The sequence below is a fragment of the Leptonychotes weddellii genome, chromosome 4 (assembly GCF_054177405.1).
Source record: "Leptonychotes weddellii isolate Sample4059 chromosome 4, ASM5417740v2, whole genome shotgun sequence".
NCBI classification, from domain to species: domain Eukaryota; kingdom Metazoa; phylum Chordata; class Mammalia; order Carnivora; family Phocidae; genus Leptonychotes; species Leptonychotes weddellii.
Window position 1 is genome coordinate 85828019 of NC_138372.1, and position 23854 is coordinate 85851872.

At 43.9% G+C, this 23854-nt stretch overlaps 1 long non-coding RNA gene across 1 annotated transcript in view; it reads left to right on the top strand.

Annotated features, from left to right (window-relative positions):
* The first annotated feature begins 2560 nt into the window (after window positions 1-2560).
* LOC145720858 (uncharacterized) overlaps window positions 2561-23854 on the top strand; it is a 28128-nt gene continuing 6834 nt past the window's right edge. Inside the window, exon 1 of the long non-coding RNA XR_014144080.1 lies at window positions 2561-2776. This is a non-coding gene — a long non-coding RNA (uncharacterized LOC145720858). The remainder of the gene's footprint in view (window positions 2777-23854) is intronic.

Here is a 23854-nt window from a genome sequence, read left to right on the forward strand (position 1 = left end):
GCACTCCTTCCCTCCCCCAGCCCCCACCCTGCCCAGGGCCCATGACTAGGGCTTTTTGTGTTATCCTGCACTTGGCACCCTCCCCGTTTCCTGCCAATAATGCTGGCTGTTGTTTCTGAGCAAATGGAACAAATGACCACCGTGAACTCCGTGCAGTCTAGAAACTGGAAACATCTGCAGGGAGGCAAGGGTAGCCACCGGCTGGGGCAGGGCCGCGGGGAAGCAGCGGGAGAGGCCGTGGGAGGAAGATGCGCAAACTCCAGGGAGGAGGGCAGAGGGCACAGTCGCATCCGAGCAGGGCAAACAGGCGGCGGGGCCCTGGGGTCAGGCCCGAGGACTGCTGCCGGCCTCCCGGCTCCTCTTCGCTTTTCCTTGCAGGAGATTAACTCCGCTGTGTTGTGACCAAGTGAAGAGCGCGTGTGCGTGCCCTTTCGTGCATACCATCTTACACGTGGAATTCTATGTTCGAGCGGAAGTGGATCTTAGAAAACGATGGGCCCAACTCCCCGTTTCACAGGTGACAGCAAAGGCCCTCAGAGGGAAGACATAGAGTGAGTTAGAAGCAAAGTCTAAACTCGGATCTAGCACAGAGGGGTGCCTGGGTGGCTCAGTCTGCTGAGCATCCGACTCTTGGTTAGGGCTCAGGTCATGATCTCAGGGTGGTGAGTTCGAGCCCCGCGTCGGGCTACGAGCTCAGTGGGGAGTCGGCTTGAGATTCTCTCTCCCTCTGCCCCTCCCCCCACCCTCACGCGCGCGCATGCACGCTCTCTCTCAAATCAATCAATCTTAAAAAAATAAAAAATAAAAAAAATACAGTAGTACCTGGCACCACCACCACTCACTGCAGGGGTGTGTGTAGTGTGGGGGGGGCGTGCATGCACACACACACACACACACTCTACCGTGTCACCTCCCTTCAAGTCAAGTTGTTGAGGAAGGAAGGGGAAAAGTAACAAGTGTCCATTGCGTACTGTGTGCCAGGAGCCAGGCTGGGGGCCGGCCCGAGCAGCAGCGCAGGCATGGGGACAAGCCTTCCCGCTGGCGGCCGTGGGCCCCGCACCACGCTAACGGCTCTGTCCCGGGCTCTCCCTCCATCCTTGCGGTGGTCATGTCACAGAGCCTATCGTTTCCATCACAGCTGCTTGGGGCGGGTAGGGAAAGCTGACATTTCGAAAGGGTAAGGAGCTGGCCCGGGCCCTGCTCTCGAACGGAGGAGCCTGCTCCTGCCTCAGCAGCCCGTTCCGGCCCCCGGCAACCCTGGTGGGGGTTTTGCAACTCTCCACGGATGACTGACCGGTTGAGCGTCTAGAATTGTGAGCTCGACAGAGAGATGGCCCCCGGGTCCGCGCGTCCCCTACAGAGGGAATCTCCAGAGTGAAGGCCTAGTTCTTGACCCAGACTCTAACCTGGAAAGGCCTTTCTGAGCATCACATGGAGACTGGCCCAGGGGACGTAGCCTGGCTCTTCCCACCTGATTTCCCAGGGGCTGCAGAATCCGGAGCTCCCCCCGCTCCCGGTAAGAACTGAGCCTGGGTTCCTCTGTGTCTGGGAGAGGAATCATCAGTTTCCCAAACTGTTACATGCCTGTCCTCAGCCCTGCTTCTTTGATGGAGGAAGGAGTCACCAGCTGAGCGGCGTTTTCGGGTCCTGGCTGCAGGGCCAGCCCAAGAGGTGGGGAGAGGGCAGGGGCCGTGTGTTCCCTGGTGGGAGTGGGGGTGCTGTCAGTCTCCTCCCAGCAGACGACAAGGAAGGTGCTCCCCGGGAGAAACCGTGGCTTGCACCAGAAGCAATGGGCCCATTCTCAGGGCCGCTGCTGCTGGGCTCCCTGGCTGCCACCTGAGCTGCCCGGCCGTGGGTCTGGAAGCTGGAGGAAGCCAGGGGCAACAGCCACGGAGCTCAGGGGACTCTGTGCAGGGACGTGCCTCCCAGGCGGCCCCCAGAAGTCCCCCGTGCCAGCAGCAAAGCTCCCCTCCGCTATGGCGGGGGTGCTGGGGCTGGGACTGTCAGTATGACTCATCCACGACATAACCTGAGGATGCTGGTGGTACAGCCGGCCGGACACGCTCCCCCGGAACTCTGCAAGCCAGGAGGCACAGGAGGGGTGATCCCCGCAGACTGCAAGGGTGCACTGCTCTGGTCAGCACAGCCCGGCCCAGGAAGGGCCACCCCCAGTGGGATCAGCAGGGTGATGCCCAGGTTCAGGGCATTCGTACCCATCTACGTGGCCCTGGGGAGTCCTGGATGGGCAGGTTCCACGTGACCCCTGCTGGGTGACTGCTCTGGGTGCACCCCCTACCCCAGTACTTGAGCCTTAAGCCAGGAGTCCTGTGATAGTCCGTCCTGCCGTGGCGCCCCCCCACCCCCACAATTCTCCCCCGCCCCGGGGCGTGTCCCTGCCCTGCACAGCCAGCCCCCTCCCCTCCCAGGACCCTGCACGCGTCACCGTCACTGGGGTTCCAGTGGGCCTGGGCAGGAAGCTGCTCTCAAGGCCTCTGAGGGAGGAGAGCAAGGGGGAAGGCCAAGAGGAAATCACAAAGATCAGTTTAAAAATAACCCTCCTCCGTGTCAGCCAGGAGGAGGAGCTTGGGGAGGAGCCAGGTTCTGATGGTGGTGGCTCAGGGCAGCCTCAGAAAGGCCCAAAAGTGAATTGGCAGAGGCCCATCCGGGAGCACACCCCATGTCCTTATCAGCCTTAGCAAGCCACCGCCAAACCCTGTCTTCGCAGAGACTTCCGACCAGCCAGCATCTGTTTCCTCTCCTATATTTAAACAACCAGGTTAGTGAACTTGGGAGAGCGTTTCTGCCCAGGGGGAAGAGCACAGCCCCCTGCAGAGCACACAGGGCAGAGGATGATGCTGAGGCCTTGGGGCCTGTGACTCGCTCCTCCTCAGCGTCCGCTGGATGAGCGGGGCCCAGAGTTTGACGAGTGGCTGGGGAGGTCTGCCCCGATGGCTTTCTGGGCGCAAGCAGGTGTGATGCCTTCCAGCCCCACATGGAGGGAAGGGGACCCCCAGCAAAGCCAGAGATCCAAGAAATAACGCCTACTTCACAACCTTGGCCCTGAGCTTCCAGGTGTGCGACCCCTTCACACTGCCGGTCTTGGGATATATTCAGGCCTCTGGGCTACTTTTAGGCACTATTTCCACCTCTGTAAACAGAGCTGTTTGTTTAGAGGAAGGGGCATGGCTTCTACCAGGAACCTTCTTCTGGTTCTGCTGGCTGGCTCCTCAGTTCCAGGCTATTGTGGTCTCATCTTGCTGCACACAAACACGCGCACACACACACACACAGCACTAGCCTCATGAAACACTTAGTGAGGGGAGGGGCATCCCAGGAATCCTCTAGAAAATATCTCCTCATGGCAGAAAGTGCCAACACTGAGTAACCTAACCATCCACATCCCCCGTCTTAGGCTGCCTAGAAATAGAGGCTGGGCTTTCCATTTGTCTTCCTGTCCTAAACATGGAGAACTCCAGCTGGTTGAATGCTGTATATCCTGGAACCGGCCCCACGTTGAGTGTTTCTGAATTTCAGCCCACAAAAACACAGGCTGGAGTCATACCTAGATTCAAAACCCCAGCTCTAGCCCGAAGGCTGTGAAAGTCTGGGCAAGCTATTTTATTTTCTTAGAACCTGTTTCCATGTTTGTGAAAGAAGACCGAAATAGGTTAATAGAAGCCGTTGCAAAGAGTTGCCAAGGGGAGTCAATGAGATGATATTTATAAACATCTGGCACCTTGCCCAGCAGCAGCTGTGGGTCCTTAGCAGCTTGATGAACTTTCTACCGCTGTGTCAATTACCCATTTATGTTTGGTTTGTGTTCCCCTCCATACTTCCTATCCAAAAATTCAGTTTCTTATTAAATCAGGGCTCCACTCGGCCCTGGCTCCATATTTATTCCCCTCGGGACAATAGCAAATACTGGATGAGCAGCTGTTACGCTAGGCAGACCCGACCTTCGTGAGGCAGGTATCATTATTACCCCTATTTTATAGACTGTGGCTAAGTGACTTGCCCAAGATTGTAGAGGCAGTAAATGGTAGAACCAGGATTCGGACACAGGCAATCTGGCTCCAAAGCCACCATTTTGAACCTCTTTGCTATACCTGCAGTCACTGTTCAGTGGGCCTCAGGTACCCCTATTGGGGCCTTTTCCTGAACCTCAGACAGACTTGCATGATCCTTGCTTCTCTAGAATCTGGTTTTCCATCAACCACACTGAATGATAGCTACTGCTGACTCAGCACCTACCTGGTTTATGCCAGACATTTTGCATACATTATCGCTAAACTAAGATTTCTCAACCTCAGCTCTATTGACATTTTGGACCAGATAATTCTTTGCTCTGGGGGCACTATCTATGCATTGTAGGATGTTTAGAAGCATCCTTGGACTTTCCCACTAAATGCCAGTAGCACCTCTCACCCCCAAGTCATGACGATCATAAATGTCTCCAGGTATCACCAGATGTTCCCGGGGAGGGGTTGGGGGAAGGGAGCAAAATCCCTCCTGGTTGAGAACTCCTGCTCTAAAGGAGAACTCTCAAGTTCAGAGAGGTTAAACGATTTTCTCAAGGTCACAAGGATGGCAGGCAGCAGAGACATGATCTGAACCAATGTCTGCCTGATACCAAGACCAAGTATTTGTCACTGTATCACGCCCTCTCCTGGTTCTAAATAAGGAAAGTGTGAACTTGACACCGAAATCTATTTGCCCAGAAGCAACAGCATCAATATACTCTGACTCCCCGCCCCCACCCCCACCAAGAATGCTCAGATTCTGAACTTACAGCCTCGAGCTGCTACTTTGCTGAGCAGAATCCAGATCTTGGATTTTTGGAGCTAAATCAACTGAGACCCAGGCCACTCTGCTGAGCCTAGGAATTCAAGCTCTCCTTTACCGTCCTGTGTCCCCTAAGTGGGCCATGCTGCTTGGCTTGGGCATCCACTGTACCGGTCGGTTCTTCTGGAACCATGGGAGGGCTGAGGTCTTGGGACATAACGGAAGCTCTTTCAGTTGCTTGTCTTGGGCTACCGTCCAGAAAAATGGCAGGGGCCAGAATCACAACTCCAACTTCTGCCTGAGTTTCATCTCCTTTTGGTTCCGAATTAATTTGTTAAAATCTTGACGTAAATGCACTGAATTTGCAAATGACACCACTTCCTGGGACACAGAAAGATGTGTCATTGAAGACAGACTGCCATCTACATCAGTACAAAGTTGCATGCAGGAACACTAATTCACAGCAGAGTTGAAACTACCCCGCGCTTAGGTTTCTTCCATCAGTTCTCTTCTCTAGCTTTTCCCTCCTCTTTGCTGGACCCTGCTGTGCACAGACACAGTTACTTACCACTGTCAGTGTGCTGTGTGTTAGGAAACAGGAGCCACTTTCCTTCCACGTGGCCTCCTTCATGCACAGGCAAAACAACAACAACTAAAAGTAAGTTCTTCAGGGAACTAAAAAAGCCACCACGAAGAGTAGGTTCATTGCCAGAGCCTGCTTGCTTTCCTTTATGAGGGAAATGATAGCTAGCAGCAGCTGCTCCCCATGCTAGCCAGATCCAGAAGCCTCGGCTACCGCAGTAACTGTGTGGTCAGCGGCTGCCCCCTCACTGTCCCCCGGGAGCCCCCCATAGTGTTCCTCCTGACTAGAGCCATCACAGAAGAATTTTCAGCATGAGATCCTAAAATCAACCATCTCCCAACAAGTCGGTAGGAAGATGGTGGCAAAAGGGTAAGAGTCGATCTCAGTCTCCAGTGCGGAATTTGAAAGCTTAGGCCTTCTACTTTAAGACTCTAATTTGTCACCACCTTAACAGAAGAGGAGGACCGTTGGTGATAAAGACACAGGAACTGGGGCGTCTGGGTGGCTCAGGTGGTGAAGCAGCCGACTCTTGATTTCAGCTGAGGTCGTGATCTCGGGGTCGTGGGATGGAGCTCAGTGTCGGGCTCCGTGCTCAGCGTGGAGTCTGCTTAAGACTCTCTCCCTCTCTTTCTGCTCCTCCCCACCCCCTCTCAAATACATAAATAAATCTTAAAAAATAAAAAAAGACATAAGAACTTACCCAGAAGGGCTTGTCAATTATAACTAAGGGACTGTTTTGGGCTCAAGCCATGCATTTTTCAAGCAGATCTTAAAACAGTGTCTTTCAAGCTACAGGTATCAACCTAGTAGTGAATTATGAAATCAACTTAGTAGATCGTGATCAGAGTATATTTTCAATTGAATGGAACGAAATGAAATGGACATTTCAGATGATGTTGCACATGGCAAGACTAATTTTGTTTCAGGTATAGGTTTCAGTGTATGGTGGGTAGCACTCTAAAATTAATTCCTTTTGTTTTACACCCTTTTGAAGTATATAATAAACATGCAGTAAACTTCACACATTTAAAGCGCACAATTCGATGAATTTTCACATATGTATACATGTGTGAAACCATCACCACAATCAAAATAACATATGCAGGGTGCCTGGCTGGCTCAGTCAGTAGAGCATCTCAGGGTCATGAGTTTGGGCACCACTTTGGGTATAGATATTACTTAAAAATAAATAATTAAATCCCCCCTTAAAAAACATATTGTTTAAAAAAAAGAATATATCTCTGTCCCCCAAACTTCCTTCATACTTTTTGTAATCTCTTCCCCCCTTCTACCCACTAACTACTGATTTGCCTTCTGTCATTATAATTTGTACTTTCTAGAATAGTGTAGAAAAGGGGTCGTACAGTAAGTGCACACTCTTTTTTATCTGGCTCCTTTCAATCAGGCTGTTTATGTTGACATTCATCCACGTAGTTGCATGCATTGATAGTTTGTTCACTGTTACTGCTGAGTAGAATTCCACTGACGAATCTGTCACAAATTGCTTATGCATTCCCCTATTGATGGGCATCCAGATTGTTTCCGGTTTGGGACTACTACATTTAAAAGTGCCATAAGCATTCACACACAAGTCTTTATGTGGGCAATATGTTTTCTTGGGTAAATACCTGGTTTTGGAATGACTGAATCATATGGTAGATGTATATTTAGCTTCTTCAGAAACTGCCAAAACAAATCATAAAATGATTGCACCATTTTACATTTCCACCAGTAATGAAAGTTCCAGTTCCTCTAAATAGACAACTTGCCAATGCTTGGGATGGAGAGTTGCATTAATTTTCAAAGATTCTGTGGCTATGTAGTCATAGCTCATTGCCTTAATTTTCATATTCCCAATGACCAAGGAGCTTGAGCATCTTTTCATGTTTGACATTTGTACATCTTCTTTGGTGAAGTGACTGTTAAATCTTTGCCCACTTTTTAATTGGGTTATTCATCTTCTTAAGGAGTTGTGGGCATTCTTTATATATTTTGTTACAAGTCCTTTGTCAGATATACATTCTGCAAATACTGTCTCCCAATTTGGTGCTAGCCTTTTCATTGTTTTAATAGCACCTTTTGAAAGGCAAAGGATTTAATATTGATAATTTTTTTTTTTGCTTAGATATCCAATTTACTTATTTTTGCTTGTATAGTTTGTAGGGTTTGTGTCATATTTAAGAAATTTTTGAGCCAAGCTTAGGGCCACTAGATCTTTCTCCTGTGTTTTCTCCTAGAAATTTTATAGTTTTTTTTTTTTTTAAGATTTTATTTATTTATTTGAGAGAGAGAGTGAGAGAGAGAAAGAGCACAAGAGGGGGGAGCGGGAGAGGGAGAAGCAGACTCCCCGCTGAGCAGGGAGCCCGACGCAGGACTCGATCCCGGGACTCCAGGATCATGACCTGAGCCGAAGGCAGTCGCTTAACCAACTGAGCCACCCAGGTGCCCCGAAATTTTATAGTTTTAACCTTATATTCAAGTTTATGAACCATTTCAAGTTAATTTTTGTATATGGCGTGAGGTAAGGATGGAAGTTCATTTTCTTTCACATAGCTAGCTATCTATTTGTTCTGCCACCATTTGGTAACAAGACTGTCCTTTCCCCATTCAGTTTCCTTGGCATCTTTCTTGAAATCAATTGACCGTTACATGTGGGTCTATTTCTGGACACTATATTCTGTTGCAACAATCTATTTGCTTGTCTTTATACCGATACCACAGCGTCTTGATTGTTGTGGGGTTTTTGTTTGTTTGTTTTTTAAGATTTATTTACTTGAGAGAGAGAGAGAGACAGGGAGAGAGAGAGAGAGCACAAGCAAGAGGGAGAAGCAGACTCCCTGCTGAGCAGGGAGCCCGATGCGGGGCTCGATCCCAGGACCCCGGGATCATGACCCTAGCCAAAGGCACACGCTTAACCAACTGAGCCACCCAGGTGCCCCTGACTGTTGTGGTTTTATAGTCAGTCTTGAAATCAAGTAATGTTGGAACTCTAACTTTGTTCTTCTTCAAAGTTGTTTCAGCTATTCTGGGCCTGTTGGATTTTCATATACATTTTAAAATCAACTTTTCAATTTCTTCAAAAAAGCCTTCTGGGAATCTGATTGGTATTGCGTTAAATTGATAGATCAGTTTGGGAGTGAATTGTCATCTCAATAACACAGAATCTTACAATCTATGAACACAATCTCTCTCTCCGTTTTATTAGGCCTTTTAATATTTCATCCAGGAAGGTTTTGTAGTTTTCAGTGTTCAGAGTTTACATATGATTTTGCAGATTGATGTAATGATATGGTTTTTATGGTTTTTAGTCTGTTAATATATGAATTATAGGTTGGGTTTTGAATGGCAAACCAACCTCCTATTTCTAGGATAAATCCCACTTGGACATAAGTGTTATCCTTTTTACGTCTTGTTAGATTTAATTTACTAAGAATTTTAAGGATTTTTTTTTTTTTTGCATTTATTTCATGAAGGATATTGGTCCACAGTTTTCTTTTCCTGCAGCGTCTGTCTGATTTCAGTATGAAAGCAATACTGGTTTCACAGACTGAATTGGGAAGTATTTTCATTTGCTAGAAGAGTTTTGGTAGTATTGATATTTCATCTTTAAATGTTTGATACAATTCACTAGTAAAGCTGTCTGGCCCTAGAGTTTTCTTTACGGGAAGATTTTTTTTTAACAAGAAATTCAATTCATTTAGCTTTGATAGTCTGTGCCTTTCAAAATATTTCTTTCTGTGCCTTCTAAATTATTGAACTTACCAGCAAAGTTATAAATAATATCCACTTATTATCCATTTATTTATTTTTTTTAAGATTTTATTTATTTATTTGACAGAGAGAGACACAGCGAGAGAGGGACCACAAGCAAGGGGAGTGGGAGAGGGAGAAGCAGGCTTCCCGCAGAGCAGGGAGCCTGATGTGGGGCTTGATCCCAGGACCCTGGGATCATGACCTGAGCCAAAGGCAGACGCTTAACAACTGAGCCACCCAGGCGCCTGACTTATTATCCATTTAATCTGTATGGGAGCTGCAGTAATGTCCCCCCGTCGGTAACTTTGTCTTCTCTTTTGTCAAGGTTTGTCAATTTTATTGATATTTTCAAAGAACCAGCATTTGGTTCATTGATTTTTCTCTATCATTTTTCTGTTTTACATTTCATTGATTTCTGCTGTTATCTTTCTTATTTTCTTTCTTATGCTTGCTTTGGGCTTAATTTACTTTTCTTTTTCTACTTTCTTAAGGTAGAAGCTGAGGCCATTGATTTGACCTTTCTAGTAGAATGTTTAGTGCTATAAATTTCCCTCTAACCACAGCTTTAGCTGTGTCCACAAATTTTGAGGTTATATTTTTATTCCAAATTACTTTCTAATTTATCTTTTGTTTTCTTCTGTGACTCATGGATTATTTAGAAGTGTGTTAATTTCTAAATATTTGGGGATTTTCCTAATATCTTTATATTATTTATTTCTAATTTAATTCCACGTGGCTAGAGAACCATTTGTATAATTTAAATCCTTTTGAGTTTCTTGGGACTTATTTCATGGTTTATTGGTAAATGTTCTATGTGTACATGTAAAGAATATGTATTCTGTTGCTGAGTGGATAGTTCTATGAATAACAATTAGGCCCAGTTAATTGATGGTTGTTATTCAGTTTTTCCATAGACTTGCTAAATTCTGTCTACTCGTTCCAATAATTACTGAGTGAGGGGTGTTAAAATTCCAACTATAATTGTCTGTTTCCTCTTATAGTTCTATCAGTTTTTGTTTCATTTATTTTGAAGCTTTATTATTACACTCTATTAAACTCTCACTGTTTAGAGTTACTGTGTCCTCTTGATGAATTGACCCTTTTATCACTATGAAATAATGCTTTTTATCCTTAATAATATTCTTTGCTCTGAAATCAACTTTGATATTAACAGGGCCTCTCCAGCTTTCTTTTGATTAGTGGTACCATGGTGTATTATTTTCCATCCTGTTACTTTTAACCTATTTATTTGTTTATATTTAAAGTGGATTTCTTTGGAAACAACATATAGTTGATTCTTGCTATTTTATATAATCTGACCATCTCTGCCTTTTAGTTAGCATTTAATGTAATTATTGATATGGTTGGATTTAAACCTACTTTCTTGCTATTTGGTCTTTATTTGTTCCATTTCTTTGGGGTTTCCTTTTTCCTCTTTTTATGCCTTCTTTTGGATTGAGTATTTGTTAGAATTTTTTTAAAATAGATTTTATTTCTTAGAGCAATTTTAAGTTCACAGCAAAATTGAGCAGCAAATACAGAATGTTTCCATAGATCCTCTGCCCCGTATACACAGCCTCCACCACTATCAACAACCTGCACAGAGTGGTACACTTGTTATAACCAAAGAACCTATACTCACACATCATCATCGAAGTCCATCTTTACATTAGGGTTCACTCCAGGTGTTGTACATTCTATGGGTTTTGACAAATGTGTACTGACATGTATCTACCATTATAGTATCACACAAAATGGTTTCACTGTCCTAAAAATTCTCTGTGCTCTGCCTATTAACCTCACCCTACCCCTCAACTTCTGGCAACCCAGTGGGTTTTTTGGTTTTGTTTTGTTTGCTTTTTCCAGTTTTGCCTTTTTCAGATTGGCTTCTTTCACTTAGTAATATGCATTTTGGGTTCCTCCATGTCTTTTCATGGCTTAATAGTTCATTTATCTTTAGTGCTGAATAACATTCCATGGTCTGGATATGCCACAGTTTATTATCCATTCAGCTACTGTAAGTCATCTTTGTTGCTTCCAAGTTTTGGCAATTATGAAAAAAGCTGCTATAAAAATCCATGTGCAGGTTTTTGTATAGATATGAGGTGTTTTGTTTTTTTAAAAAAACTCATTTGGGTAACTACCAATGTGTGTGATTACTGGATCATATGGTAAGATTATGTTTTGTTTCATCAGGAACTACCAAATGTCTTCCAAAGTGGCTATACCATTTTGCATTCCCACCAGCAATGCATGAGAATTCCTGTTGCTCTACACCCTTGTCAGCATTTGGTGGCGTCAGTGTTTGGGATTTTGGCCATTCTACTAGGTGTGTAGTAGTATCTCATTGTTTTAGCTTGCATTTCCCTGATAACATGAGGCGGAGCATCTTTTCATATGCTTGTGTGAAAACTTGCATATTTTCTTTGGTGAGGTGTCTTATTCATTTTGTCTATTTTTTAAATCTGGTTTTTCATTTTCTTACTGTTGAGTTTTAAGAGTTCCTTGTATACTTTGAATAACAGTCCTTTATCAGAGATGTCTTTTGCAAATATTTTCTCCCAGTTTTTGGCTTGTGTTCTCATTCTTTTGACAGTGTCCTTTGCAGAAAAGAAAATTTTCAACTTAATGAGGTCCAGCATATGAATTATTGTTATAATTATTATTTCTTTCATGGATTGTGCCTTTGATGTTTTATCTAAAAAGTCATTGCCATAACCAAAGTCATCTAGATTCCCTTCTTTTGTTATCTTCTAGTTGTTTTATAATTTTACATTTTACATTGAGATCTATGGCGTACTTAAGTTAATTTTTGTGAAGGGTATACAATCTGTGTCTAAATATACTTTTGCATGTGGATATCCAATCGTTCCAGCTCCATTTGTTGAAAAGACTATCTTTTCTCCACTGTGTTGTCTTTGCTCCTTTGCTAAAGATCAGTTGACTGAATCTATGCGGGTCTCTTTTGGGGCTTTCTATGCTGTTCCATTGATCTATTTGTCTACTCTTTTGTCAATACCGTGCTGTCTTGATTACTGCAGCTTTACAATAAGTTGAGTAGTGTCAGTCCTCCAACTTTGTTCTTCTCCTTCAATATTGTGTTGGCTATTCTGGGTCTTTTGCCTCTCCACATAAACTTTAGAATTCATTTTTTGATATCCATACAATAAAACTGGGGTTTTGACTGGGATTATGTTGACTCTACAGCTCTAGATAGAAAGAACTGATATCTTGACAATATTGAGTCTTCTTATATGTGAACATGGAATATACCTCCATGTATTTAGTTCTTCTTTGATTTCTTTCATCCGAATTTTGCAATTTTCCTCTCACAGGTATTTAATTGGGTTTATACCCAAGTATTTCATATTTATGTAATAATGCTAATGTAAATGACATTGTGCTTTTAATTTCAAATTCCAATTTTTTATTGCTGGTATATAAAAAAAATTTACTTTTTTATTTTGACCTTGTATCCTGCAAACTTGCTATAATGGCAAATTAATCCCAGGAGTTTGTTGTTGATTCATTGGAATTTTCTATGTAGAAAATCAGGTCATCTTAAAAAAGTTGACAGTTTTATTTCCTCCTTCCCAATCTGTATACCTTTTACTTCTTTTGGTTTTATTGCATTAGCTAGGACTTCCAGTACAATATTGAAAAGGAAGGGTGAGAGAGGACATCCTTGCTCTGTTCCTGTAATTATATTTTTAATGATTCCATTTTATCCCCTTTTGTTGACTCTAGCTATAACTCTTTATTATTTTATAACAAAAGGTTTGTAGAAAACAGTCTAGCTGCAAATATACCATTTCACACACAGCATAAGACCATAAAGCAATATACATCCACTTTCCCCTTCCTGGCCTTTGTGCTACTGCCATACATTTTACTTCTATAAATGTTATAATCATTGTTCATACTCTGGCTTCGTTACATGACAGGCAATTTTTTGATTGGATGCACAGACTTGTGAATTTTACCTTATTAGTGCTAGATATTTTTGTATTCCTTTTTTTTTTTTTAAGATTTTTATTTATTTATTTGACAGAGAAAGACACAGCGAGAGAGGGAACACAAGCAGGGGGAGGGGGAGAGGGAGAAGCAGGCTTCCCGCGGAGCAGGGAGCCCGATGCGGGGCTAGATCCCAGGACCCTGGATCATGACCTGAGCCAAAGGCAGACGCTTAACGACTGAGCCACCCAGGCGCTCCTGTATTCCTATAAATATTCTTGAGCTCTATTCTGGAGCACGGGTAAGTTACTTAGAAACAGTTTTATCCTTTCCAGGTTTGCTTCAAACTTTGTTTGGTGAGACCAGAGCTGCCTTTAGTCTAGGATTACCCCAAATCCCATCAATTATGAAGTCTTCCACTCTGGCTGAGAGGAACGTGAACTCTCCTGCTCCCCTTGGGTGGTTCTGTCCAGCTGCAGATAATTTCCTCACATGCATGTGCTGAGCGGTACTCCACTAGCCTAGAAGGAGACCCTCTGGGAGTGCCCAGTGCTTTCTCTCTCTGCCGACTCTAGCCACCTCGGCTCCCCAGACTCCCATTTCCATTTCCTCAATCACCCGGCTCTGCCTGGCTTCCTCCTCCCTGCTTTGCAACCTAGAGACCCTTCCAGAAGTAATCTGGATGACTGTGGGGCTAACTTCATTTGTTTCCCTCTCTCAGGGAACACTGTCTTCACTGCCTGATAGTGTCCAAACACTGTTCATTACTTGCTTGTCCAGTTTATTACTTGTTTCAGCCAGGAAAGCAAATCTGGTTCCTCTTATTCTGTCTTGGTTGGAATTAAAAGTCTAAAACGTATTTTTTATGTGGGTTGTGGGGGGAAAGAAAGTGTAAAAAACATTGCCTTTAAAGACACATTTTCATGAGCAATAAAATTCTATCCGTTGCAGAGTATAGTCATGCAAAGGTCAACCAGCTTTAGAAAATCACCTCTTTAACAGAACCCTCCTGGGTTGTCTTTTTAAAAAGGAATTAGAAACTTGTATAAAGATTGAGAACTTGAATTCAAGTAGCATAAATAATCATTAAAATCATGTCCAAGAGACACTGGGAAATTGAGGCCAGCCCTAACAAACCGCATAGAACGGCCTCACGGAGAGGACAGACCATCAGCAGAGAAGCAATTCTCAGATACCAATCAGCTCTGACTGATAATCAATGATTCTTCCTCAGAGACCTAGCCAGAAGCACTGAAACAGTCCTCTCCTACCTCCCCTGCAGGCAGTGATGAGCTCGGAGAGCCTGCCCTTGGCCTTGCAATGGGAGAGAAGTGGATTAGCTTGGCTCATTCTACAGGCCTCTGAACACAATTAGAGCAAATCCTTTTAGCACTTGAGTTATATCCTCTGCGTAAATGAAGAACTTTGGGGATACAGTAACCCACTTCTAGGACCTCATGGTATTTAGTAGCCAAGGAAATGTAGCTTCCAAAGCTTCCATATGCAAATGCCTTTCATACCTGGTAAGATGGAGGAGAATCTGAGACATTACATCTGACAAGGTACTCTCAGCTTATGCCGTGGCTCTGGCCACCTATTTATTAGAGAGCTACTTGAATAGAAAATAGTTCCTAGGGCACCAGGGTGGTTCAGTCGGTTAAGCGTCTGCCTTCGGCTCGGGTTATGATCCCAGGGTCCTGGGATCGAGCCCTGCATCGGGCTCCCTGCTCAGTGGGGAGCCTGCTTCTCCCTCTCCCTCTGCCTGCTGCTTCCCTTGCTTGTGCACTTTTTCTCTCTGTGTCAAATAAATAAATAATCTTAAAAAAAATAGTTCCTATTTGCACTTGGAAGAGCAATCTAGCATAATGTGTAATGCACAAATTTAATATATAAATTTTCCAGCTTTGGAGTTGAACAGATCTAGATCAAATCCCACCTCTGCCACAAGTAAGTGTCCCTGGATAAGGCTCATAACTTCTCTGATGATCAGTTTCATGCATTTATAAAATGCTGGCAATATTCCCCATTGCAGCATGTTCTTGTGAGAAGTGTTCAGGTATGATTCCTGGCATGTAGTAGTCACTCAGTAACTATAACTATAATTACTATTAAGGTAGCTATCTGGAGATGAAACGGTGACCACAAGAAAGAGATAGGAAGGTGGTACCTTTTCATACTTGCCAAAATGAAGACATGCCGTGCTCCAAAGTGAAGTCCACCCAAGCCTAAGAAAAACTAAGAAAAATCTCATTTGTACTCCCGATAAATCAAAATTGTCAGAGATGTCCCAAGTGAGGATGACTGTTGTTGGCCCTGACTGACGGTCCTTTATGGGCTGTCTTTTCCAGAGATTCAGTCTTTCCAGTGACAATGCCCCACACATGAAGCCCTGGGAGCCACTCAGCCCTGTGTACAGCCTGACCTCAGTGTGTGCTAGGAAGGCCCCAGTGTGAAAGGCAATAGCACACTCCTTCCTCCAGAGACCTTGGTTCTAGTTCAAGGGCAAAGGTGGGTGAGCTGATAGCAGACTTGGCAAAGGAGCTACTGGGATCTGCTGGAATGGGGCCACCTCACCAGCAGGCCAGCAAGGTGTCCCCGCTGCTAAATCTGGTCCCTGCTCTCCCACACTAGTGTGTTTGTGGGTGGTCCTGTTTATCCATACTGCTCTGTAGAAAAGAGGATCAATCTGTATTTGCATTCTTCAGAGATAGGGAAGTCACTTCTGCTTTAAAACTGCAACTTGCCTCCAAACCAAAATACCCAGTCTTAGGATGGAGACAAGTAAACGTGTTATGATTGGAATTCTCCCTGGGACCCTCTAACTATCCCCCAAAAGGACAATTACTGGTTAATTAATAAAGTGTGCAAAATACTTCATTTCTGTACCCAGAGAACATAAGTTTTCCCCCCACTGAGACTTTGTATTGAAGTATAGGCCGTCAAAACTGGCCGTGTTAGGGCGCCTGGGTGGCTCAGTCGGTTAAGCGACTGCCTTCGGCTCAGGTCATGATCCTGGAGTCCCGGGATCGAGTCCCGCATCGGGCTCCCCGCTCGGCGGGGAGTCTGCTTCTCCCTCTGACCCTCCTCCCTCTCATGCTCTCTGTCTCTCATTCTCTCTGTCTCAAATAAATAAATAAAATCTTTAAAAAAAAAAAAAAACTGGCCGTGTTAGCCAGCCAAGGTCCTCGGCACACATTTATGCACAAATTTCAACCCTTTTCCCTTCTTTGTTGCCTCTTTTGGTTCCTCTGTCCTCTTCCTCCCACTTTTGTCTTTTTTTTATCCTCTTCAATTTCTTTTTTATTGCAGCAACATACACTTCACATGAAATTTATCATCCTAACCAATTTTTTAAGTGCACGGTTCAGCGGTAGTAGACACATTCACACTGCTGTGCAACCACCACCACCATCCATCCCCAAACCTCTTTTTTTAATTTAAATTCAATTAATTAACATATAGCGTATTGTCAGTTTCAGAGGTAGAGTTCAGTGATTCATCAGTTGCATATAACGCCCAGTGCTCATGACATCACGCGCCCTCCTTAATGCCCATCATCCCGTTACCCCACCCCCCTACCCACCTCCCCTCCAGCCACCCTCAGTTTGTTTCCTAGAGTTAAGAGTCCCACCCCCCTCTTTTAATCTTGTAAAACTGAAACTGTACCCATTAAGCACTAACTCCCGGCTCCCGGCCACGCCCCCAGCAAACACGTTGCACTTCCTGTCTCCTGGATTCTGCCAGCTCCAAGTACCTTGCTCGCATCCACCTCTTCTCCTTAAGTCAAATCCTGCTCTTTCTTTTCTACTTGGAGCCAACCCACGTCTCATTTTCTCCTAGAAACAGAATCGGTCCAGATTTAATGGTTGTCTGGAGCTGCTAAAGGATTCTTAAAACCATAAACAAATCATACGATAATTTGAGAATAATGCCCCCGAAGTACAAAGGCATGTATTATAAAAACAAATTTTCCTGTCCTGTCCCTTATTCCACCATCATTTCCACTCCTCTTAGCTAACGACTGTTAGCAGCTTGCTGTGTATTTGTCCAGAATTGTTCTATGCTTACATGGCATTTAAAGTACAGCAATACTGGTTAATAATAGACACTCTGGAGCCAGGATGCTGGAGGTTTGAAGTCTGACTTTGCCATTTAGTTGGGTGATCTTGAGCAAGTTCTTAACTTCTCCTTCTTTGATTTCTTCATATAAAATTGAGATAATATTAGTATCCATTTTATAGGATTGTTGTGAAAGTAAGTTAATAAATGTGAAGCACTTAGAATAATGACTGGTGTATAATAAGCACTATACAGATATTATTGTTGTGCGTTATTATTGTTATTATGCCTGTATTTCTATCTTTGTTACACAAATGGGATCATACCAAGCGTCCTACTGTGCAAGCCTATTTCACCTAATAAATATACCATCGATACCTTTCTTTCCCTTTTTTAAAGCTTTATTTATTTATTTATTTGAGAAAGAGAGAGACAGAGCATGAGTGGGGGGAGGGGCAGAGAGACAAGCAGAATCCCCGCTGAGCAGGGGACCCTCCCCCCCACCCCCCAAGCGGGCTGGATCCCAGGACCCTGAGATCATAACCTGAGCCAAAGTCAGACGCTTAACCGCTTAACCAACTGAGCCACCCAGGTACCCCGTGGATATCTTTTAATATTAATTCAACCTCATTCATTGTAATGACACAGTATTTGATTGTATGGTTGTAAGAGTTGGAGTTTTTTTTTTTTTAAGATTTTATTTATTCATTTGAGAGAGAGACACACAGAGAGAGCACGAGCAGGGGGAGAGGCAGAGGGAGAGGGAGAAACAGACTCCCCACTGAGCTGGGAGCCCGACATGGGGCTCAATCCCAGCACCTGGAAATTATGACCTGAGCTGAAGGCAATGCCCAACCATCTGAGCCACCCAGGCGCCCCATGAGTTGGAGTTATTTTTAAATCCAGGGTACAAGAAACTTTAGAGCACACAACAGCATATCCCACAATATGTCCCAAGATATTAATCTTGGCATCCTGGGTTGTGGGCACAGGTGGGGGATGACACACCAAACCTGTGTTTGCTCTTGTCAATGCTGAGCTCCTGAAGGACAGGACAGATTTCCTTCTATGCTCCTAGAGGTGCTGATTGCACTGTTTTACTCATAGAGGTTTGGCCTTCGCGGTTGCTATTCTTATTGATCAATTCTTATAAGTGACCCTGTCCAAACATGGTTTTCCGGCAGGCTCTTGGAAGGGAAATCATCCCCTTCCTGCCCCTTCCCATGACCTGGATTGGAAAGGGCTGATCCCTCAGGGAAGGACTATGTATAAACTGGCAGGAAAGGAGCTTGTGAGAGCACATGGGTGATGTGAGTATAAAATAAACAAATGGGTCAGCTTGTGTGTGTGTGTGTGCGTGTGAATGTGTCTGCACACACATGCACGCGTGTATGGACTCAACGTCACGACTTCTTCCCTTGCTTTCCCCTCCTATTTACTCTTCTATTACTTTCTGCGCATCTTATATCTGGGAAGCAGAGTATAAAGACAATGAATAGCTAAGACCTGTACCCAGAACTAAAACATAACACATACAACAAAACATGCATCTCCAGAACACAACACAACATGAAGCCAAGAGGCATGAAAGTTTGGGGAACACCCTGCTCACAGGAAATGGGTATAGTCTGTGGCTCTAAGTACCACTTTTGGGAGCCTGGCTCAAAGACCTCTCAGCTTTGTGATTTAATCTCTCTGTGTTTCATCTTCAGGGAGATAAAGGTAATATCTATTTTATAGAGTCACTTGGAGGACTAAGTGAATTAAATTCACTTAGGTGCCTCAGCCAGTGCCTGGCACAGAGTAAGCACTGAATAAATGTCAACTATCACCATCACTGTATCTAAATGCATCCACCTACCCCTATCTCTCAACTTCAGTTTCCTTTCATGCCAATTCCTCAAATTTCATCTGTTTAAAGAGAAATCACACACACAAAAAACCATCACACAGAGTTTAGCAGAAAAAAACACAATTTCTCATTTTACACACTTTTCCCCAAAAGAGAGCCAGAGCCATTTCAGAGACCATCTGATTAGATCCTATAAGCAGGAGGCACAGAAATCCTTCTGGACCTTTGAAATCAGATGGGCATTTATTCAACACATTCCTGTACGGCGTAGTTTACAGAATTAAACTAACACAGCACAAGGACCCAGCAGTCCGGGAACTTACCTACCTAAAATGGTAGGCAGGGCAAATCATTTAGGTGAGGTTAAAGTATTTAATGCCCCTGTTCTACTGAAAAGCCTTTTTTCACATACTGCTGAGTGATTCACTGAGGCCAAGTGCTAATGAGGGCCTGATAACGCCCATTCAGGGTGAGCTTCTTGTTTTCTAGGCTTTATGACAATGACTGACTGGTATTTTATTCTCCAGACCAATGTGTTCTGTGGGGTGTGTCTCCAAAAGAAGAGAATCAAAAAAGAATCAGAAAGATGCTGGCCATGGGGCTCTAGAAATCCAGCTGCCTTCTCCCGGCTTCTGGAGGCACAACAGCCCCATTGTGCGTGGAGAAAAATGAACTGAAGCTTTTCTGAAAGCATATTTGAACTTGGACCTCCGGTGCATAGATTAGCAGCCAGCTCCCAGCCAAGGCACCCCCTCCTCTCCTCTCCATCTTTGCAAGGGAATTCAGTTCCATTTAAGTCCAGGGGACATGGCAAAAACAACACTCCAAACACCACTTCCATTTTTGGCAATGGGATCCTTCAAACTGAGAAATAGCCCTTCAGCTCAGAAGCCCTTTGGATTCTCTCTGTACCTCATACATCAGTTTCCTCTGCTCACTTCCCAAGGAAGGAATAAAACCTGAGAAAGTGAGGTTCATTTTCTAAGTTGTTTTACAGGAGAAAGGACACCAATATCAGCAAAAAGAATAAAGTCACTGATTTTTAACACTGGAAGGATGTTAGCTAGCCGCCAATCAACTCCCGCATTTTTCAGACCAGGAAACCAAGGCCAAAGAGGCTAGGGCCCAAGCTGCATTTCGAGAGGTATCCCCAGGACAAACCACCTTAGGACCCCAGAGAGGCTAAGAGCCATGCCCTTGTTTCCCCTACTTATTTGCATTTTTAACTTCCTATTACTTAATGCTTACTGATAAATTGCCATATACTAAGTGCCGTACTCAGAAGGAAGCAAAAGTGTACCCTACAGGAATTTACAGGGACTAGTTAATTTTTTTTTCTTTGAATACACTTCATCTCTCATACTCCTCTTCCCTGTCAATGAAACGATGAGCCATTCTTCTTGTCACGTTGGCTCAAATCCTTAGAGTCAGTCATGTTTTATGTTTGCTCCCTTTTGATACATCCAGGGCTATTAGGTATCCATTTAAATATTCTCCCAACAGACATTTATTCGTCTCCCACCACGAGCCAGCCAAGTCCTGTCCCTTTCCATTCCTTCTTCTGTCACCTCATCCCCAGGCTTTATCACCCTCCAACAGACTGGCATCTGCAAGAGCTACCTGGCTCCCTCCAGGCCAACCTCTCTTGTCTCCAACGTGTCATGCCTGAGGAATTTTCCTTGAACAGCTCACCGGTCATTCTGTCCTTCTGCTCCTCAACCTAGGGTTGGCTGCAACCTATTACCCGCCAATTCAGGTCCGAATTCCTCCCCTTGGTTTTCATGTTTTCCTGCAACCACTTTATCTACCCAAACTCATTTCCCCACTGTTCTCACCCAACTCTTCTTTAACTGGTAAACTTTCACTCATCCTTCAAGGCATGGCATCAAGTATCATCATCGAGTTCCTCTTTCTCAATACGAGAATAATGGTTTCCTTTCAGGTTACCCTGGGCACTCAGCTCTAACACAAGACTGCTCAGATTGCTGTATGCTTCCTTGTGCATCAGCTCTCTCCTCGCCTGGACTCTGAGCAGTTTGAACACAGGAGCCATCCTTTTTGTTTTGTATTCCAATGTCCAGCAGAGTGTAGGGGCTCAGTAAATTTCTGCACGGAATGAATGCATAGCTCCTAGCACAGCACGGAGCTCTCTGCAGGTGCTCAAGGAAGACTTGCTGAGCACCTGAAGGTAATCTGATGTCAGAGCTCATCTTCCAGCGACATAGGCAGGGATGTCAATGGCACTTATGACTTTGTTTAAAGGGGAAACTTCCTTTTTGGGGTAATGGAGGCCAAAGAGCCTCAAAGTCTGAGCAGCACTTTGAAAATTGTCCCTGGAACAAGCTGTCCTAGGACACCAGAGAGTTCCCCTTTAAGGGGAACCTTCCCTTTTGGACATGTGATTTCAAAGAATTAGAAAGAAGTTAGTTTGAACTCATTTGGAAATGCTGAGGAATACAGATTATGTTTCCGAGGGAAACAATCCTACTTTACCAAGACTAAGGAAGATATATCTAATCTGGAATTAATAAACCTTAAGGAAAATTAAAACAATATAATTAGCAACATGAAACACACAGGGTCCATGGTAACCAGGATTAAAACAGATGTGGTCCTTTTTTAAACTCTATGCCTAAGGTGGGCTCGAACTCATGACCCTGAATCAAGAGTTGTGTGCTCTACCACTGAGCCAGCCAGACACCCAAAATAGATGTGATCTTTTTTGCTGGACCATTTTAATTACTATTCATTTATTCAAGGGGATCCCCCCATCCCTGTGTCCTTACTACCAGAATGGGGCTTCTCATTTTCTTTAAGTCCTCTCCTTAAATACCTAAGCATTTAAAATTAAAGACCGCTTGTATGCCATTTGTCAGCATATACGGCATTTTCACAATTTTTTAAAGAATGGTTGCCTCACAAAATTGAGCATATCAGGATGATGTCATGGATGATACCAGCCATTAAAAATGCACTTCCTATGATATACAGACAACTACAGAAATTTCACTGAAAAACACAATGTGCTCTTCTGGAATTACATATTGTATCAAACATTTATCAATTATGTGTTATAGACAAGATACTGTGCAGAAAACTATGTTGTACCCCAGCGACTCTTTGCTCTCAAGTTTACCAAATACAGAAGGAGGATTGGCATTGGGAAGTTCATCCTCACACCCTTCACATGGCTACACAAATTATGGTCTTTCCATTATCAAGTTCACTGCTTGGACATGCCATGTCTGTGTATGACTAAGGGTTCTGAGCAGGGCATGAGCAGGAAGTTCTTGATGAGCGTGTGTCTCTTGTTTTGGCTGCTGAATCAGCCTCTCCTGGCATCCGGCCCCACAGAGTAGGCACCCACTACTACATATTTTGCCTAAATTCATTTGGTTCATCTTTGAAGTCCCGGAAGCCAAGGGCACAGAATCTCCTTTGGGTGTAGAACCATACTGTCTACAAAATAATTGCAACTTCTGCAGTCATTGGAATGCATTTGGGGAGGGAGTCTCAAGAATTAAAGAGCTAAGGTTGAGTAAAGCATGTTTCCATCTTAATACACTGAAGAATAAAAAGCTTCCCAGGACCTCTGGCATTCCTCCAGGAAAGGACTACTACATCACAGAGGAATTGGATTTTTGCCTAGTAGCCTTTGGAATGACCTAAATTTTATATACTTTTTCAAATAGATGCCCTGCATGATTATTTGGCAACAGGAGAGTTTTCCCAATCTATGATATGGAAGTCATCTGATACTTATATTCCCCTGCAAAATTTTGTATATTTTACATCCCAGTAAGCCTGATCTTCAGGACCAATACAAGAGAATTTGTCCTACTTGGGCCTCCCTTTGCCAATGGCAGTGATATCCCAACCTTGGCAACAGTCCCTTGCCTTAGACACACAAAATTCCTTTTGGTTCTGTCGAATTAACTTTAACAGATATAATCTATGTGCCAAAAATTGTGTGTAGCCACTGGAAGTTAAACAAAAATAGAAGAAAATCTGGTCTCTGATCCTGAAGAACTTACACGCAAGTGCTATATAATATAATGTCTTAACCGAGCAACATAGACTTGGGACCACTGGAACTCAGAAGAGCGGGTTGTAGCCCAACATGGGGGGTTGGGAAAAGCTTCTTGGAAAAGATGGTATATAATGTAATTTCTAAAGGAAGAATAAGGGGGAGTCACTCCCCAAAAGTAGGAAGGATGCTCTTGGCAGGTGGAACAGTGTAAGCAAAAGTCCAGCAGTATAGGGAGATAGGCTGTGATAAGAAATGCAAGCAGTTAGGCATAAGTTCAGAATTTATAAAAGAAGCACAAGGTGGAAGGTGGGGACAGAGGTGAGACAAGGAAGGGTAAATCTATAGAAGACAGGATGTGGAGAACCTTGAATGGCCTGCTAAGGAGTTTGGACTTTATTCAGCACACAGTGAGGACCCATTGATGGGTTTTGCTTTGTTTATGTAGGGAGCTGTTTGGATAGATAACGTTTTATTAAATTTGCTTTTTAATGTTTTATTATCATGAAATTAATACTCATTTTATTTAAAAAAAAAAAAAAACAACTAGGAACTACAACCCCAAATAGCAAAAACAATCTTAAAAAAAAAAAATGCTGGAGAAATCTTGCCATTTGCAACGACATGGATGGAACTAGAGGGTATTATGTTAAATGAAATAAGTCAATCAGAGAAGGACAATTATCATAGGATCTCACTGATATGTGGAATTTGAGAAACAAGGCAGAGGATCATAGGGGAAGAGAGTTAAAAATGAAACAAGATGAAACCAGAGAGGGAGACAAACCATAAGAGACTCTCAATCTCAGGAAACAAACTGAGGGTTGCTGAGGTGGAGGGGGGT